This window comes from Malurus melanocephalus, unplaced genomic scaffold (genome assembly GCF_030028575.1).
Source record: "Malurus melanocephalus ecotype Western Australia unplaced genomic scaffold, MMel_1.1 scaffold_423, whole genome shotgun sequence".
Classification (NCBI taxonomy): Eukaryota; Metazoa; Chordata; class Aves; order Passeriformes; family Maluridae; genus Malurus; species Malurus melanocephalus.
Window position 1 is genome coordinate 15,064 of NW_026623655.1, and position 19,849 is coordinate 34,912.

General features: G+C 38.2%; 1 long non-coding RNA gene across 1 annotated transcript in view; it reads left to right on the forward strand.

Moving 5' to 3' along the window:
* LOC130581590 (uncharacterized) overlaps window positions 1-19,849 on the forward strand; it is a 38,978-nt gene that overhangs the window by 1,074 nt on the left and 18,055 nt on the right. The window lies entirely within an intron of this gene.

Here is a 19,849-nt window from a genome sequence, read left to right on the forward strand (position 1 = left end):
TAAATTTTGTCCTCTATCTCTCTGTAAAACTGTCTGATAAACTTCCTAGTGTGTTATAACTTGCTGTAAAATAACAACAAAAAAAAAATCAGAGAGTACTGGCTGTCCCATGACTTTTAGAATGGTTAGAGAAGCTTTTAACTGCAAGCTGCTGTTCAAAATCCGATGTGGTGCATTGCAACCACACTGTAATTGGACTGTAAGAGTTCTTAGATTCGTTTTTGGTCTCCTTTSAGTCCCCAGTGGGTAAAATCCTTGGCTACTGCTCCAGCTGGTGTCAAAGGGTAGCCTGGGGGCTCTCTGGCATCCACTGGGGTTTCTTTTGTAGGATTTTCCACCCTGCCCCCTCCCCCAGCAAACCAACAGGATGTTTCTGGAAATAAGGAGAGCTCGGACATCGCTTTTCTCTGCTGTCCAGTGCATGGGTGTGTCTGGAAAAGACTATTAATTGGCTGTTCTTCTGCACAGGGCATTCTGAGATGCAGAAATATCCCTTTATAGGCCTCTCTCTGCTTGCTTCTGTGGCTCAGAGAGGCCTTGGGGCTTCTTTGACCCAGTTCCCTGTAAAGATTAATGGGATTACYGCTCTCAGGCTCAAAGAGTGTCTTTGTTTATAGCTCTCCCTGGCATTGTGGTGAGATCTGGCTTTGGTAGGCTTGGCCTGGAGAAAGGGACARCCCAGAGCATCCCATGTCAGTGTGGTGCCTTTCAGGTGGAAACACACATTTCATAATTCTTTAAATTGTCTGGAAGTGCAGGATGGCTACAGCATTGAAGTCCTTCCTAATCCCCAGTTAATTCAGAATTTGGGTTGTTTCCTGCAAGGCAAAAGTTCCTCAGGGTTGGTTAACACCCAGGTCAACAATGAGCAATCAATTGTTCAAGTAATGTGTCCATTAATAAAGGATTCTTAAACATTTGATATAAGTTAATTCAGAGTTTGGGTTGTTTCCTACAAGACAAAAGCTCCTCATGGTTGGTTAACACACAGGTCAACAATGAGCAATCAATTGTTCAAGTAATGTGTCCATTTATGAATTAATAAAGGATTCTCAAGCATTTGATATAAATTAAAATATATTCATCAATTGCTGATGATAATGAGAAAGCCTGACTTCYTAACTGGTTGTGCTGGCTCCAGGAATACTGCTTGGTTAACGTGTGATGAGATCATCAACATTTTTTATGAAAACAGTTGATATTTCCATGAAGAAATAATGATAGAGAACCGTAAACAGTAGAAGCCAAAGCTTCCCTTGGTTTGTCTGGGTGAAACTGTGACATGGACACAGAGTATTCAGCATTTTCTTACACAAAACTCCTTATTTTGCAGGTGAACTAATATTTCTAAAGGATCATGATAATGTTAACAGCTTATATCTATTTATCCTTTTTTTCCTTTTGTTTCCATTTTTAATGGCGTCTTGAACGTAACTTGTGATCTTACAAAAATGGGCATCCCTTATAAATAATACCTGACTATTGTTATTCTCTTAGATTGACCTAAAAATATAGTGTGGTAATGGTACCAGACTTTAAAAAAGTAAACATTTATCTAATTTTTTTTTGCAAATAATAATCTTTATGCCTTGAAATACAGAGAAACCAAAGGTGCAAATGTTTGAGAAGTGAAGTTGTGTCACTGGTTAATGGAGGAGTATGTTTTTCTGGGCTAGCAGTTCTAGAAATTCCGGATAAGCACTATGGTATGGTGTTCTTGCTGAGGCAAAGTATGAAGCTTTAATTCTACTCTATTGACATTCACAGAATTGCAAATTTATAAATTTTTGTTTCCTTTTAGTATCAAACAGGAATACAGATGATCTCTAGGRTACCAACATGGTTTTATTGCCAAGYAGAATTATGWTGTCATTAAYATTTTGATATTCTGTTTATGATGGTCCTGACTGCATTGTACCCTTGGCTACATTTTCCCCTTCACTTTGACACATTTCACTATAACCTGTTACAGAACAGTCAAAAGTGAACAAAAAAATAAGAGTTTGGAGATTGGCATTGATTTTTAGTGTTTAACTATTGCTCTTGGTGGGAGGAAAGTCAATTATATAAAACATAAAGAATTTCAGTGTTGTCAAGCTGGTCTGATAGAGAATAAACCTTTCTTATTCTGCCATATTGACATTTAAACTGGCAAAATGAAACAATCCAGGTTGCTCTGTGTCACTCAGGTACCTCACCATCACAATAGGATAGTTCTGTTTAAAATGTGATGCCTCCTGGCTGCAGTAAGACTTTTTCTTTCCCTCTTCAGTATGTCCTTGGAGTGCTGCTTCATGAAGCCACAAGGTGCAGTGAATTTTTTTTTTCTCRTGAAACAGATTTGTCACGTGAGTTCAAGGCTGGCCCGTGTTCGTTCTCTCAGCAGCATAAATCTGGTATAATTAGAAAGTYAAGAGTGCCACGTCAATTCAGGCTGCTGATTGTGTAGGCTCCAAACACGAATTTAATTGGACTAAAACAGTTGCAATCAGAAAGCAGCACATTGCCCTCAGCTCCTCAGTTTGATGAGGGGCAGGTTGGGACTGATATGTGAGGGTCAACAGCCTTAATAACATCTTCCTGTGGGCAAAAAAAAATAAAATAAAAAAAAATAAAAGAGAGGTATCTCTCTGGCACTGCAGTGGAGTTGGTGTCTGGCAGTTTGTGTGTGTATAATAAAATATCCTCATCTCTCCGTGTAGCAGCTGCACTGCATGAGAAGTAGTTGGCTGAATTCACTTTTAACAGTGTTTTGGTTTCACTGTGAAACGCTCCCACACACGGTTTTACGGGAATGTCTGTCTTCCAGTTAGGCAGAGTAGTAACTAAAGAATTCCCTTCTCCCRTCACCCCTGCCCAGTGGGGGAGGACAGCTTATATACAGCAGGATCTTTTTTATGTCGATCCGTAGGTGGAAGTGCCCTGCAGCCAGACGCTGGTTCTGTGAGGAAACTTGAGCAATAAAAATATTTTATGCTTTTACCCACCCCATCATTCAGCAAAGATATTTCTGCAGGTGTGAAGTGGCTCCTCCAGCAAAGCTTCCTTCAGAGGCAGAGTAATGGGAGAGATGTTTGGCACTGGGGAAAGAAGGTCAGGTGAATTAGGCTGTCTTTTCAGATTTGATGTGATTTCTTTGCTGCTTTGTGCCAAACCATGACCCTGCTGTTGCTCTGAGATAAGAGCATAATTGCACTTTATAAACACTGGAGTTGTAGCAATGAGAATTTACTTGGGTAGCAGGACCTACAGATTTGGGTTCTCCCACTTAGGAAATGAAGGCAAAAGGGAGGGAATGCTTTGGAGACATCCAAAATCTTATCTGAGATGTTGGTGAAGTATTAAACAGTTATTTCTTAAACAGCACACAGTTATTTCTTGAACAGTTGTTTGTTATGGTCAGTTGGGATGAAATTCTGCAGAACAGAGTCCCTGTGCTTATGAATGGGATTACACAGTGGTGGTTTGGGTGGTTCATGGGCTTACCAGTGAGCCAGGGTTTAGGACTGGGTTATGTCAGCTGGATCTACCTCTGTCAAAGGAGAAGAATGTCAAGGCATTACTCTGTCTGCCTTGGAATTAAAGCACACAGAAATTTACCTTTGAAGGAAGGTAGCTGCCAAGGTGGCTTAAGCCTGATTGTCACAAACCCACACCCTACACCCACCATTCCAACTGCCCTGCTGTTGTGTTTGTAAAGAATGTAAAAAATGGCAAATAAAGAATAATTTTTCTTCAGTGTACAGTCATAACAACTCCTCAGTTCTCTGCTCTGACTGCAGCACAGCAAAAAACCCCTCTGTGCACATGAGTCAGTGTGCAGAACTCGCTTCGTTATTGACCTCTCACTCCTTGTTTGTTCCTTTTTAATCAGCTCCAGCAGTCACAGTGTTTCACCACCAACATGCAGGCACCTTTCTTAAAGCTCCAAAGCTCCAATGTTTATTTCCAGCCAGGCTTAGACCTGGCAGTTTGCTCAAAAGTTTTTGGGGTGATGAAGAGATGCAGACTATGATSATTTATCTCCTCAAATAACACTCTGAACTGCTGCTTGCAGGAGGCTACAGTTGGCTGGGGAAGGAGAAAAAGAGGATAAATCAGATTTTTTTTTTGTGAGTTAACCATTCCTTTGGCCAGGAACAGTGGCACTGTCCATTAAATGTGAAWGGGGCAATGCCTGAGCTGCTCAGCCTCTGCCATGGGCACTGCAAACCAACACAAGGAACCTCCTTGGCAGAAGGAATGTGCTCTTTCCACTTGCTTTCAAAAAGGCTGAGATGCCAGCTTGATATTTTAAACTCCTTTTTGTTGTTGTTGTTGTTGTTGTTGTTGTTTCTTTCTTCTCACCACAACGCAGTAAAAAAGTTTGTAAAAGGTACAGAATGTTGTTTTCCCTGCATTTCCTTCCCTGACCCTTTCCCCACCTCAGCTGCTCACTTTCAGGGTTTCTGATGTTCTTGTGCTGTCCCAGAGGTGTTATTGGGAAGGAAATGTATGGGCTTTGCTTTCCACCCCTGCTTGTGAGAAATTTGGTGTTATTTTAACTCCTCCTTTCTTTAAAATAATTCATCTTGCTGATTATACAGGCTTTCTGAACTTCAGATGTCTTTTGTGCTTATTCTCAAGCTCTTCAAATCAAGACTTCTGTTTTCAAAAGTTCTAAACAGTAACATTCCTCAAGAAACAATTTCTAAATGATACAGAGAATACGAGAAATTGGGATACTAATGAAATCTTTTCTGCATGTTAAGGCATTTGAATAAAATTAACTTAATTTTTTCAACTGGGATTCACTTCTGCTTGCCTTCTTTTAGTTAGGGTTGACTTAAACAAAAAGTCAAGTTTGTGTTTTAGTTTTGAACAGAATTTATATAATGACATTTGTTTATCCTCATATGAAACTGAGTTATAAAACACAGAAACAGTGAAGAAAGGCAGTGGGAAGAACCCAAAACTTCTTTCAAGAGAAATTTACTATTGTACATATTGGTTTTAGTTCCCTGAGATAGAGCCAAAGCAAAACAAACCTTAAAATGAAGATTATTTTGCCTGTGATGCTTCCTTTTACCAATTTTCCTTCTATTATCTCCAGTCCCCTAAACCAGACAAAGAGRGAATGTGGTCTCATTGCTTTCAGCCCCATTGCCATTCACTTCTCCATGTTTATTTTAATATAAATATTTCTCAAGAAGATGAAAAGAATCCCTCTCATGACTTAATGCTTTTAGTGTCTGACTGGGACATGAGAATGCAGAAATCAAGGCTTGGGATTTAATTACAATAGTCCTGCTGGGCTCTGGGTCATAATTTGTGCAGTGCTGTTATGACTTCTGCGTTTATTCTCCACCTACAAAGTGTTGTCTTGGGGAAAGGGGCCACCTGCAGAAAAAATGTGTTAAACAGAGGTGGTGAGGATGGTTTTGCTTCCATTCTTTTAGGTGCTCACATAATTTTCATGATTGTTGACTGATCCTTTTCCTTGTCTAATGAGATGTATCACACTCTCATGCCTTTCACCAAAATATTTGGTCCTTGTGGCACTTTTAAATTTCTGTTACACAGTTATTTTACCAATTTGCAGCTTACAGCTTTTTATGTGCCCTTAAATCTTTTAAGAAAGCTCTCAGCTTTTTCTCAGCCAAGCTTGGGGATTTCTGCCCATTTCAACCTTAATCCCAGCCTCTGCCAGCATTAAGTCTTGTCCTAGAGCTGTGGCCACTTCAGCACTGTGATATAAACCCAGCTCTAAATCACTGAGTTTCACAAAATTATCTCCATTCCCACCCTAAACAGTCCTTTAAGGRCTTCTGCCCACACAGGACATAATCCAAATCCCAAGGGATTCACAGCCTTCATCCTAATCTCTTGGCACTTCCAAGATTTATTTGCAGCTGTGTTTGARCTGAGCTCTCATTCCAAATATATTCTGAGCCCCTTGACTCAACCTGTGGGATTGAGTAGCAAGCATTGCTCTTGTCCAGGCATTTTGATTTTTGTTAATTTTAAGTTTACAGACCCCTAGGCCTAACCCTAAAAACCTGCATCAGTTCTAGAGTTCAATCTGCTCTAAGATTTTCTGCTAAAACTGTTTTTGATGGGTAAACTTCCATAATTTATACAACTTTACTGGTATTTTCAGTTATCTGTCAGGTTGGTTATTTGTTCCATATTTTCTTGTTATCCCTGATATCTTGAAACAGACAAATGATATCCATGAGTATCTATGAGTGAAGATCTTAAACATTTTTTTTCAAAAGACCCCTCACCCAGCCTGTGTTCGAGTTACCTTTTTTTGTGTAAAAGGCTAAAATTATGGATCATTTGAACCTTCAGAGGAAGATTTATATGTCAGGAAAGTCACATGCAGTACTTTGGCATGGTATTCAATTAATTTGTAAAGAAACAGACTAACCAGATTTTWTTTTTTTTTCTATTGGCTGCACTTTTTCTGCTGAGAGGAATGACATTATGGGTCTCGTAATGCTGAAGTTCAAAACTGGCTCTTCCCTGCTTTGTGAGGCAGCTGATAATTGATTTTTATTAACATTTTGCCTTTGGGCTTTCTGRGCATGGGCTTTGTGGAAGTTGACAACCAAAAGGTTGTTCACATTTTGGAAGTTCCAACTTTATGGTCAAAAGTGCATCYATCATTTTGTTAGACAAAAAGGATTCAGATTATTTTCTGCATAAAAGGTGTTATGTTTTCCCAATTTAGAGCACAACTTTTGTTGTTGAGGCAGAATCAGCCTCTAGGTGCTGACAAAATCCCCAAATCTCTTTGAGTACATTAGAATAAAAATACTTAGGGCTAGGTGGTTTCCTTCTGCCTAAAGAAAAAATATTTTGTGGATCCAATCACTAATTATCCACTTAGCTCCTGAGGATTTCAATGTTGGACATGATTTATTTAAGGTTGAGTTGATTATTTGTGTGTGGGTTTGGGTTCTTGGTGGAGTTTTTGGTGTTTTTCCTCTCCTCAAAACAAATGAAACATATTTGTTAGACATGCACACCCATGATTTTAAAAATTCTTCTCAATACCCAGTGTATGTGCTATAGGTTAGGACAAAAAGGTCTCATTTGAAGAGCAAATTTAGACTGCCTTTTCCTCCATTCCAAAAAAAAATTAAAAATTATTATTTTGGCCCTTAAAAGTTATTATCATGGCCCTTCATCCTGTGAGAACAGAAGTTTAAGATTCTAAGATTATGGAATGATAGATTTGGAGAGATAAATGGGAGCTAAAGTTGGATATATGGGGGTGAAAGAAGATGGGCATGTAGGGAAGAAAGTAATGAAGACAAGCAAAGATTTCTGGGAAGTTTGAAATATTCTGACAGATAGAAAATTCATGGAACCCCAGAAGAAGTTACTTTAACAAAGGAGTGGGATTTGGTAAATTGCAGTGTTTGAGCTGTTCTTTTGCAGCTGAAAGAGTCTGAGAAGGTTCCAAGTGGGGAGGGACATCAGTGTTTGAAAAATAGAAGATTTTTATTGGGCTTTTAAATTATTATTCTCCTCCTGCAGTGTTTCCCAGCAAAGAATTCAACTTTATTATTTTTTCTGCTGTCTTTGTCTGGATTATAAAGTGTTGAYGTTCTTGCAAGTCCAAAAAAGGGAATGCTTTAATCTCCAGTGTCCTGGAATATAACCTGAGCAAAAAGTTGTCCCCCAATACACAAATCTGTGCATTCTTGTTTCTCTCTTCCCTGGCCTCGGATGATTCACTGTACTTCTGTGTTTTTACCCCTTACAAAACCATAACAAAGTTGTAGGGTTTATATCTCACAGCTGCTCTCTCTGTTTCTCTCTCAGCCAATCTAGAAATCACCTTCTCCTCCCTTTTTCTCCCTCTCCACCTCCCTTGGCATGGAACTGTTGCTAGTTCATTTTTTTTATTTGATCCCCAGACATCCCCCCCAAGTCTGTCACTTTTTTCCTGTCAGCAAAGCAACAAGCAGTCTCTTTTATCTTGTTTGACTTTTATGTGTTCTCAGTTCTCAAAGCTGAGACCTGGAAGAAAAAACAGGCATCACTTAAATTCACATTTGGGTGAAAGATCAGGCATTACCTGTGGTAGGAGTAGAGCTTTGATAAAATTTCACATTCAGTGATGYTGCTGAGAGGTTTGTCATTGGTGGAAGGAAAAGGAAGTTACAGGAAGAGTGGTGATTCCTTCATTTGGTAACAAGAATTTGAAAAATTAGCAGGAAAATATTCAGTGATTCACAGCCACTACCTGGGGTATTTCTGGTATGCAACCAAAAGTTCTCTCATGCAACCCTGATAAACTAAAGATTATTTGTGGCAGTACAACTATAGAAAAGGATGCACCTATTWTTTTTWAWTTTTWTTTTTTTATGTAGAAATGGGCCTGCATTAAAAGGATTCAATCCTGCAAAGTGCTGTAAACATTGGTAATCCTCAGTTCTGCCTCTCTGCAGGATCAGTCAGGCAGCTCCTCTGCTGAAATTCCAGAATATTAGGCCTTAAAAGTTTCTCCTTTTGCTCGGGATTAAAACATTAAAATTCATCTCTTGCTCTCATCCCAATTTTCTCCAGCTACCTCAACCAATTGTTCCCCAAGGTTTAATTAGCAGTAAGAGAACAACTGCCTTTGCTGTGTGATGAAGCCATCCAGAGCAGTTACAGCCCTCCCAACCCAAAACAAAAACTCTTTTCTGTCCCATGCACTCATGGACATCACCCCCCTCCTCTACAGGGCACCTGCACACATCTTTCAAGAACATAAATCTAACTTTAATTGTCTTCTGTATGTAATAATTAGGCACGAAATGTAATTTATTTATTGTAGTGTAGGACTTTTACAACATCTGACTTGAAGGATTTCACGTCTCCCATATCCTTTTATTTAAAAAAAACAATTTTGTGCCCCTAACCTGCTATTAATGGTGGCTCAATCACTCAGCTGCAGYATGCAATGAGCTAACAGTGGAAACAGCGAATCAGCATCAAAGCAGGAAATAAAGTTACTGGGAAAAAAAAAGTCAATTTATTAAATAAAATGAGCAAAAATATTGGGAGGTTTCCTGGTGAACAGAAATTAAAAATGCTGCACTGTTTTGTCAACTCAAAGATGCACGGAATCATCCCACAGAAGTTACATTGCCTTTCATCAATTTTAATGCAGCTTGTAACCATAAAACCCTGCAGCATACAGATGAAGGAGTCAGGGACTATTAGTATGCTCAATCATAAGCAGTCTATTCCCATTCTGCATCATTTGTTTAAACTTTAGGTTCCAGATCAACCTGCAGGAACTGAATGATGTGYGAAATTTGTTGCTTTTTGGAAACTTTGATGATGTTTTTCCTTATAGGAAATATATATATATATATTCCTTATAGGTTTGCAATCAGTTAACAGATTTTCTAGTACCTGTGGTCGGAAATTATTGCTGAAAACAACACTTGGTCAATAATTGGCTGTTCTGGACCMGTTCTACCTGTTAAGTAATTATCAGGAAAGAATGAACACACACAGAAATGCATTTTTTCATTTTGATTTTAAAGTTCAAGTTTTTAGAAACTTCATGAGCAATGACAATACTCYAGAATGCTGCTTCTTCTAATAGCAAAATAGTTTTCTATTTCCTTGTTATCGAGTTAAAGATTTTATTGTTGACCTTTGYCTCTGATAAGAATTCCAACCCAAAAGACCACTCTTAAATTTTCTTTCCTGGTTAGGAATTCTCTGAAACAAATAAATGACTACAGTAACTGGACCTCTGCAGATTTGCTGCAAAATTTKTATATCAGGTGATGAGTCACTTGATGCAAATGCAAAYCTGGTAAAGAATCTACAAAGATGCRTTTCTCATTCTTAATGTTACTGTTATTAATATATGGAAAGCTTGCTTGGTTTTTTGGGGAGAACTCTTCAAAAGAAACTAGGTTCAGATTATCTCTAATACTTTTCTTCATTCTACTTGTACTGATTGTCTTAGATTTTACTAGTAGCTAAAGAAAGTTGTTAAATCAGACAYTTAAAATACATGTTTACTCCTGATTTATTTTAATCTAAATCCCATTGACTTCAATTGATTAAAACATAAAAAGTACTTATTTGTATTTAAAATTAGCCTTTAATTATAGTCTGTATTAGGTCATAGTCTCACAATTAACAATAAATTTGGACCGTAATTGTTTTCAGTGAAACATTTATTTGAAATTTTCATCTTAATATATCTTTTCTATGCCTTTGGGTTTTCCCCATTAAAACCATCCTCCAATTACCAAAGACATGGAAATCTCAGTCGCTGTAGAAAAGCAACTTTTCTTGTCTGGCTGAAGTGGCTCTGATGGGACAACATTACAGCTGGCCCAAATCTGGAGTATTTTGGAAGGGAACAACAAAAAGCCAAACCCCAGACCMTCCTGTGATGCTTAATTGAACCAGACTGTGAGTCTTCTGTTCTGTGAAAAAATCTCRCTGCAGAGCTGCTGCTTCAACAGTAATGAGTTAAACGAGCTTGCAAATGAGGTCTGTTAATAAACTGCACCCAGCCAAGTCCCCATCACTCTTTACCAGGTCATTGTGTTGTTATCTCAATGGTAATAAAATAAAAATTAAATAAAAACAGGTCATTGTGCAGCATTTTGTCTCTCAATAGTCCAGCTTTGTGATTCTTATTAAAATTATTTTTCCCCCCTTTGCCTTTAAAGCTTCCTGAAAGGTTGAATTGAATTGTGCACCATGACTGAAAGAAAGTAAGGCAATAYACTCTCAAATCCCAAAATAATGCTCTGACTTTCACGTTTTTTTCTGTGCTCTCTGTGGCCGTGTTTGTTCTTTGTTCCTACTGGAGGTGTTTATAGTGTTTGGAGGGAAAAAAAGGAGGATCAGTTGGTAAATCATGATGGTGACATCACGATTTATGTCAGTGGGTAGCATTTGGGCAAGCATGAGTCTTTTATTTTTAAGTTAGCTTTGAACCAAATGTTGACTGCTTCAGGTTTAAAAATGCTAAAATTACAGCTTTGCTTTGGTAAAATTACAGTTTTCCTTGAGTGAATCTGCTGATCGTGGCTGGTATAGTCAGGARTGACTTGTGTCTGCATTTCTGGTGATTAGAAAATATGATTAGACTGTGTTTTCTGAGCTGGAGTTCCACATATTTGATACTTTTTCAGTGCACGTTGGTGGCAATCACCAAAAGGGTGATCACCAAAATAGAAAGACAACACTCTCCAAAGAAAAGAGAAAAGATAAAGAACATCAGCACCAGAGTTTGCCTCTACCTCAGCCCTTCCAGCACTCYATCAGTGGGAACTGCTGGCCCCTAAACAGTTAAAAGTGTTTGTTTCACAGGAAATTGGAAGAAATTTATGTGCGCAAGTGAAACTGAAAGGTCGAATGTGTGACTCATATCTATTGACAGATGGAATGAGCATAACAGAAGAAGACAGTGACTAGAAAACAAGCAGGTTGTGTGAAAGCATTTTTAGAGGCTAATTTCTACCCAGCTGTGTCTTCTATGAACAGAAGAAGTTTGTCAAAGTTGCCTGGAAGTTGCCTAATAGCTACCTGGTGGCAATTAATTAGGTTGATGTGGTTGGAATGGATATTCCATCCCCGGGGATGAAAACATTTAACATTTCATAACATTTCTACCTGAGACTCTAAAGGATGGGGGTAAACAAGAATTAAGAGAACACAGAAGTTTCTAATAGTGCTCATAAACTTTTACATACCCACTTACTTTACCTCAGTTCCCCCGTTGACTCCCACTTCTGTGCTCTCTTCCCCTCTCAACCTATCTTTCTTTTTTTTTTCAGCTTAAAATATATCCAACTTGCTTGTTATATAATAATGACTCATACTTTCATTGGCTTAAACTTTACCCAATCTTTCTTTCATGTCATTTTTGTTCTTTAAATTGAGATTTAGCCTCTTCAGTTTTGGCTRCTACATTGTGGGGTTTTTAGTAAATTCCACTGATATGGCTGGGGAAAAAAAAAATGATGCTGCAAACTAAGTGTATGAAAMTTATTTAGTAATATGAGGATAAAGACTTGGCAATATTTTACATGATATGTACATCTTGCTGGACAATGCATGGAAACCCATAAATGATGTATGATGTTCAAAAGTTTTCAGCAAAACTGGACCCAAAAACAGATATTATCCACACAGTAAATTACATGAAAGTGCTTATTTCCTTGTTGCCTGCAAAAGCAATTGGGCCCATAATGTAATATAACATATATATTATTGGGCTTGTGTGTTTTACAGACCATTGTGTTGAGCTCTGAGGCAATAAACTCCAAACTTAACAACTGAAATTTTTTTTCAGTTGTTGCGTTTATAAACTATTTTGGCTTGGTGATAACAATCAATTATAATATGTACACCTGGAAAATGAGTGAGAACCTTATGTAATAAGGAAATGTGCTGCTTTTACCTCTTCAGGTGAAAGGAAGGAGAGCAGAACTTGTATTTCCATGAGCCACAAGGAGCATTGGGGGATAGGACAGGGATTTTTTTTCTCACTTTCCCTCCCCACAAGCTACTGTCCTTATTTAAATTTTTTTTTTAATTATCTTTATTTATTTAAAGGCATCTCCACTTTCTAGGCTATCAGATGCTTTCTCTTGCATCCTGACTATGAGCTGGGCTCTGGTTTGTAGATCTGCTCTATATCCAAGTGGAATGGTGAACATTGTGCATTGCAAACTGATTAATTATTTTTGTTAARGAGGCAAAATGGAAAAGAGGAGAGATAAACTATTACCTCAGACTGGGATATTTCAGCAGTATCAAAATCTGGCTTTATTTCTCAATCCTTTTATTTTGTTTGTTTTCATTTGTTTTTTTTTTTATTTTTGGATGGGATCTCTATAGATATAAGCTGTTGGTGGAATAGGATGTGTTGCCAACCAGGTTTGCCTGATGAAACAAAGCAAACATCTGATATTCTCCTTTACCAGAAGAGAAACCCACAGTAAGTTAATTCTACAAAATAACTGTCATTCTAAATCACCGAGAAACAGCCAAGTGGAACGGATAAATCCTCCTGTTAGTGTGGCATGGCGCTGCAATTAACATTTTCCCTGCACAATTATGTTTTGGGATGAGATCTGTAAAGGTGAAGAGCATAACTTGTTCATTAGAGTGGGCAGCAGGGAGTGACAGTAAAAATGCATGATCTTGCAATAAAAAAAAAAAAGTCTTGCAAGAGCTTTTTTGAGGTGAGTGCATGTTCTTAGTCTACTCYTCTTCTGGAGCCCATCCAAATATCAGCAGCATTTTTTTTCTGCTCAGAATGGAAAACCCGAAGGGAGCAAAGAGCTATTTTTGAAAATAATGTAGTATTCCTACAGGAATAATATATTAATTATGTATTCATTATGAAAATGAAGTATTGAATGATAGAAAACAAAATAATGCAATTCACAGGGCAAATTTTGTAATTCTGGCTGATGAAAATGCAATAGCAAGTTTATGAATGAAATTGTCTCTTTTCAGGCTCTACTCATCATCATCTCTATTTTAAATTATTGTTCTCCCAACACTGAGGGAAAAAAAAAATTCTACTTTCCATYTCTTTTACTTGTATTCCTGAAAAATAGTGTTTTCTCAGCTTTCCTTGAAAAACCTGTAGGAGAACACTGTTTCATACCACAAATTTAAACCGAGACCTAAAATCCCATGTACAATTAGAACTTGCTTTAAATACAAGTGAAACTGGCAGGTTGCTATAAATGTAAAGATGACAGGAGTGGGTGCCTGAGATCTTTTTTAAGATGAAGGGAATGTTCCAACTGCTGCCAGAATCTGGTAGAACACACACACTTAACCTCATCTCTTGAGAGGGGATGGATGCCCAATATGAACAAGARAWCCAATATYTGCTGATAATCAGGGCTCTTCCTCTGATTTAGAGAGGTTTTTGTTGATTTTTACAATTAATGGGAGGCAGATAATTAACTCATCCAGCAGGGGTGAACACAGAAAAGCCCCTACTTGGAATATTTTTTCTGTTTTCCACCAAGGTTTTCACAGCTCTCTTTGTCTGGAAATCTGACGTGCCTGAAAAAAAGTGTTTTGAAATTTAAAATTTTCCATTTGTTTTAATTGCACTGAGCAGTAAAAGTGGCTTTGCAGAGCACTCGGGGTAGGTTTTGGTGTTATGATGAAATGGCAGTTTCCACAGTCAATGGAAAAGTTGCAGGTGGTTAAAAAGCAGTTTTTGCACATCACTAAGGGCATATGACACATTTCTTAAGTGAACAAGAAGAAAATACAGTGATGATTTTGGAGCCCTCTGAGTTTAGGAGAACCTATAACTGGGAGAAGATCTTGACTATTTCTTCAGCAATTAAATCACTAAAGGTCTATTTCTTTTCTGCTCTAGATTTTCACTTTCTTCACTTTTACAAAATTTGGAAAACTCTTCTTGATGCTACTACCTATTCCTCTAATATGTCATTAAAATCTGTGTCAGAGCACATCCTGGCCTAAATTAAACCCACCACTAATTAAGATGATTAAAAATGATCTGCATCTCTGAATAAAAACCAGAACAGGATCTGATCTGCAGCATTTATGTTTTGATTGTGMTTTTACTGAAGCCAGCACTTGTGCCTACTGAATGCATTTTATTTTGAAAATCAAATATTCTGTTAATGTGATTGTGCAATTCGTGTATGTACCTTTGAGCTGAATCACCCAACTTTGGTGACAGGATTGTTGAAATGGAAAAGGAAGAAACTGAGATGGACAAAATTAACCTCCATCTGCAGAGGATTAAATCTAATGATCACAAAGAGGTAGATGTGTTTTCATACATCCAAATGCAGGCTTGTTGATGAAGTTCTCAATCTTGCAACAATCAGATCTTGTAGAGTTCTTCTTTCCCCTTTTCACCTTTTTCCCCCCATCTGATGCATTAAATTAATTAGGATTTTTTATTTACTTTACCTAAAGTTTGGTTAGTAGACTTGCATACAAGCCAGGAAACGTAAACATTGCAAATTTTTGAAATCRCCACTAGAAATATTGTAATTAAATTTTACTGAGTTCTCCTCCTTTGTGCAATGACTTGTCTTCTGTGTTGTGTTATAGGCATTGAAAACTTCCCAGTTAGAGTATAATTTCACAGGTGACAAGAATTCCCACACATTCCTTTGRGAGTTTTTAGACTGTTACAGCTCTCATGAATTTAAAAAAAAAAAAATATGGTGCAGACAAATTGATAGAATTTGTGTGTAATTAATTGGCTATCCAGACATGCTTGTGTACATCATCTCACAGCTGTACATAAAGGCTCCCTGCTACTTAAATCTGGCTGGGCCATATGCCTGAGAGTRAAAATGTGTTCATTCCCTTTTCCTCTTGCTTGTCAAAGAGGATGGTGYATGACTGGACATCACTGAGCTAAAGATTTTTCTGTCTCTGATTAGTTTATTTATGTTTTTCCAAGAGCTTACCAGCTGTTGGTATGGGAGTAGCACTGTACACCAATATTTCTTTCCTAATTTCTCTCCTCTGCTCTTAATGGAAAACAGAAAAAAATACTCCAAGTAGGGGCTCTTTTCTGCTTTCACCCACACTGGATGAGTTAATTATCTGCCTCCCATCAATTGTAAAAATCAACATAAACCTCTCTAAACCAGAGGAAGAGCCCTGATTATCAGCAAATACTCAATCTCTTGTTCATATTGGGCATCCATCCCCTCTSAAGAGATGAGGTTAAGTGTGTGTGTTCTACCAGATTCTGGCAGCAGTTGGAACATTCCCTTCATCTTAAAAAAGATCAGAGGGTTTTATCTGGCTGTTTCCTGTACACACAGCAGCACATTTTTGGAGATTGTGTTGGGCAGTGGGGTGGAGGAGGGAAGGGTCTTCAGGTCCCTACAGAGCCATCCCAAAACTGTTCCAAATTTGGGTTCCCATGGTGCTGAGGAGGACTGCAGACTTCTCACAACTTTGTTCAGGTTCATCTGTTATTATTCTGATTGTTAGAACAGTAACTGCCAGCCCTCCATGCTTTGCAAGTGTGCTGAACAAAAAAAAAAATTGAGTAAAAAGAATCAGAAAAACCTCCCCAGATGTGTTGACCTCCAGTAAATCAATTTAGGCTTTGGCCCTGTGTTACTTTAGGAGGCTGGAATTTACACAGCTGACAGAATATCGCGGGATAAAACCCAGAACATTCAGAGAAGAATATTTTGAACAAGTATTAGGAGGTGAAAAACAGGGAGAAAGAGAAGAAGACATCTCACTGCTGTCTGCAGAGCAAGCTTCATGTGAATTCAATATTCACAACCAGTAACAATTGTTATCTCCATCTGCACAAAAATTCTTGTCCTGGACCGTCCTAGCTGTAGTTACTTAACGCTTCAGCCCCTTTTAGACAGAAAAAGATGTGTGAAGAAACTTARAAGTCTTTCCTTCTTGTCACCGTTTAGAACGTGTCTGAGAAAGGCAAGAAACAATAGCAGTAAATGATTAAATATAAACATTATTGTGCTTCATGATCCTGTTGATAGATTCAGGTCTAGCTTGTAGTAGACTGATCATGTTATTCTGTGTCCTGACTGCAGAAATATGTGACTCCATGCTAATTTGTAGTTGTGCAGTGCTCTCAGCTGGGGCTTCTGATAGCCCATGAATAAGCAGCTGAATTTAAAAATGGGGATTATTCTCACAAAATCATGAAAGAGAGCGTTCAAACATTGGGTTTTTTTTTTTTTTGGGGGGGGGGGGTTTTTTTTTTTTTTTTTTTTTTTTTTTGGGGTTTTTTTTGGTTTTTTTTTTTTTTTCCTGTGGATGGAAATGTTAGAAATAGGCATTTGATCCTACCAAAGCAATTTTCATGATTAGTTCATTCTGCTGGGCCGTCCTCAGTTGAAGATGCACCGAATTTTCATTCAGGCAAAATAAACCAAACCAGCCCAACATCACATGTTTTTTGTGAAGAATTGTGATAGACTGGAAATCAGAATGAGGTTGATAGTGAGCAGCTTGAAAACTGAGGGGCAAACCAACTCACCTGTACTTTTACAAACCTGTTCTTATAACATCAGGARTCCTTTATGATGGTTATATTTTGCATTCTACTTGAGTATTAAACCTCTTTTTCTGCCATTGTTTTTTTTCATTCTTATCTATTTAAAGTGAGCATATTCATTTAACTGAAAATGCCAAGTGAGTAATGTGCAACTAGATGGGGAAACGCAAAAAACTGATCATTCTGTCAGAGGAATGATATATTCTTTGTGCATAAATCCTAACGTTTGAGTGCAGCTGAGGAATAAACATGACTTATTGCTGATAATGATGAGTGTCTCAGAGACCCAGAGATTGTCAGAAAATCAGCTGTCATCTCGGTATTAATGAGAAGCAAAATAGATAAGGATGCATTTATTAATAGGCTGTGCACAGAGCCTGAGACTAAGTGGTTTGGAAAAGTACTACATTGTTTATAGTAATAAAGGTGGAGAAAAACTGGAGGAAACATCCCTGGGGCTTAATCAATGATCAGCATATGAACAAAAGTCAGRGATTGTTTAAAATTGTTCCAAATGAGGAATAACTGACGTCAAGAGCTTGCTTGACTTTTTACCTGCTTCACACTCTGGTTGCCTGCAGTGCCAMAAGTACGAACAGAACAAGCAGTCTTTCACAAACTGGGTTAGGCTTGGGGGGGATTTTTAATTTGCATTTCACTTAATTTATTTACAGGAAAGCCTTGGATATGGAGGGCAGGGCTGTCATCCACCGGTAAATCCGTATTTTGTCAGCATCCACAGATAATGAAGGCAGGAACAAGCGCCGGTGTATTGTTAACACACTGCGAGCCACAAATGACATTTTGGTCACATTTTTTTTTGTGTTAGCAGCAGCGTGACGCAGGTACAGAGCCAAACTCACCGTGACCCCCACGGCCGAAAATGTTCCACAGAATCCATTCTGCCATTCAGTTTTTTCAGAAAAGGAGTTGTTGAGGGCATGGGGAGAAAAGGGATTCTCGGAACACGGAAACAAAGCTGCATCATCTGCTCACACAGTGAAGCTGCTGTGACCCAAGTTGCTTCCACAGACACATTAATTTCTCAACTCTTGGTCAGGAAACAGTTCCAATAATGAAATTTTCCTGGCTATTTCTAATCAGGTGAGTAAGCTTCCCTGACGTTCAAAAGTGTCTCCTTACCGGGGTTCAGAGATCCTGCAAGGAACAAGAAGTTCATCTTKTAGAAAGTTTACACACAATAAGGGATAAACTTGTCTTGAGGGGAAAAATAAAAGTGGCAGGGTTGTGACTGTTTAAAAGTATTGCTTATGCAAGACTCCTGTAGTTTTCTATTGAATCTATTAAAGGGAAAAGGAATGCATTAAAAAAAAAAATCTAATCTAAGGAAAGGAAGAGTGGATTGTATCACCTGTGAGAAGAGTGGAAGTGCTGTTGGTCTCGTTCCAACAGTTGGTTTATTTTCATGGCTGWTTTTTCCAACAGTTCCAACAGYTGGTTTAYTTTCATGGCTGATTTTTSCCWTTAGCACTGTGGAMRCCCAGGRCAGAGCAGGGAGCTCACAGCACTGCACAGACCAAAAAATGACCTGTAGGGACAAACCAAATATTTTCTCATAATTCATGGACAGATATTTTCCTTCCTGCCTGTGGTTCAGGGATTGAAAGAATCTTCCTGCTGCTCCAGAAGTTGTGTGAAACCTCRGAAGTCACCTACTTCTTCTGTCCTTCAGTTCTCCACTTTTCAAAAATTTTAATTTTCATCCCATATATTCCTATTTTCTTGAGATAAAGCATTGTCTCAATGGAAAATTGTTCACTGTACAGGCATAATCCATGCCCTGAAAGCTGCCTAGGCTTTCTCAGGAACAGGAATGACAAAAAAAATAGCTGAAAAAGAGCTTTTGATCCTGCTGAAATGTTTGGGGTTTTTTTTTCCCTTTTAATGCAGACACCTGTTACTTCAGTTGGATCCAAAATAGTTCCAGAAATGTTAGACATAAATACACAGGCATGCCTGGACTATTTTCTCCCAAAGATATCGAACATATGGAGGAAGAATTTGCTTCAAGGCCAGGTTGTGGATAGTTCAAGTAACCTTTCCCTGTGTCTGTGTCACTGATTTGAAAMGGAGCACTATTGGGAATAATGAGGCAGCATTTGGGCCTGTGGGGGCACGGAATGAGTAAACACCTGAAAAAAAAAATAAATCACACACAGGGTTTGGAGCTCACTTAATTCTGCTTTCATTAGGTCAGGCTTGATCATTGTGTACAGCAGGAGCCAGAGTTGAGAGCAGACTGAATGCAGCTCAAATGGTGCCAGCTAGAAACTTCCAGCAAATTATCAAATTGTAGAATTTTAGTGCTGTCTTGCCATGTTTCAGTTTCTGCTCAGCCCACCACACACACCCTYCTCCTTTCTTGGAATGGAGCTCGGCCTATTGGTTCCTCAGATATTTGAAAATCACCCAAATTCATTTTCCATTTGTCCCTCTGATATTCATTCTTTCCACCATATTAACTCTTTCAGGTAGAAAGAAGTATCTAACTTTCCTAGCAGGTGATCTGGGATTATAATTAAATCTTGGTCGGTCAAGATTTTTAGTGTCTTTTTAATGGTTTGGGGTTGAGTTTGGGTAATTTTCTTGGGGGTTTTGCCTATCATTGATAGAATACATTACTTAAATGAGTAAAATTGCAGTGGCTGTCAYTCCCAGTTAGACACACCTGAGCACTGCTAAAATTCAGCTGAATCTTATTTTGTGCACAGGTAAGTTACAGGACTTCAATAACCCAAGCATATTCAAATGAATAGAAATGTCTTTATTTTGCTATGTGATTAATCAAGGTTT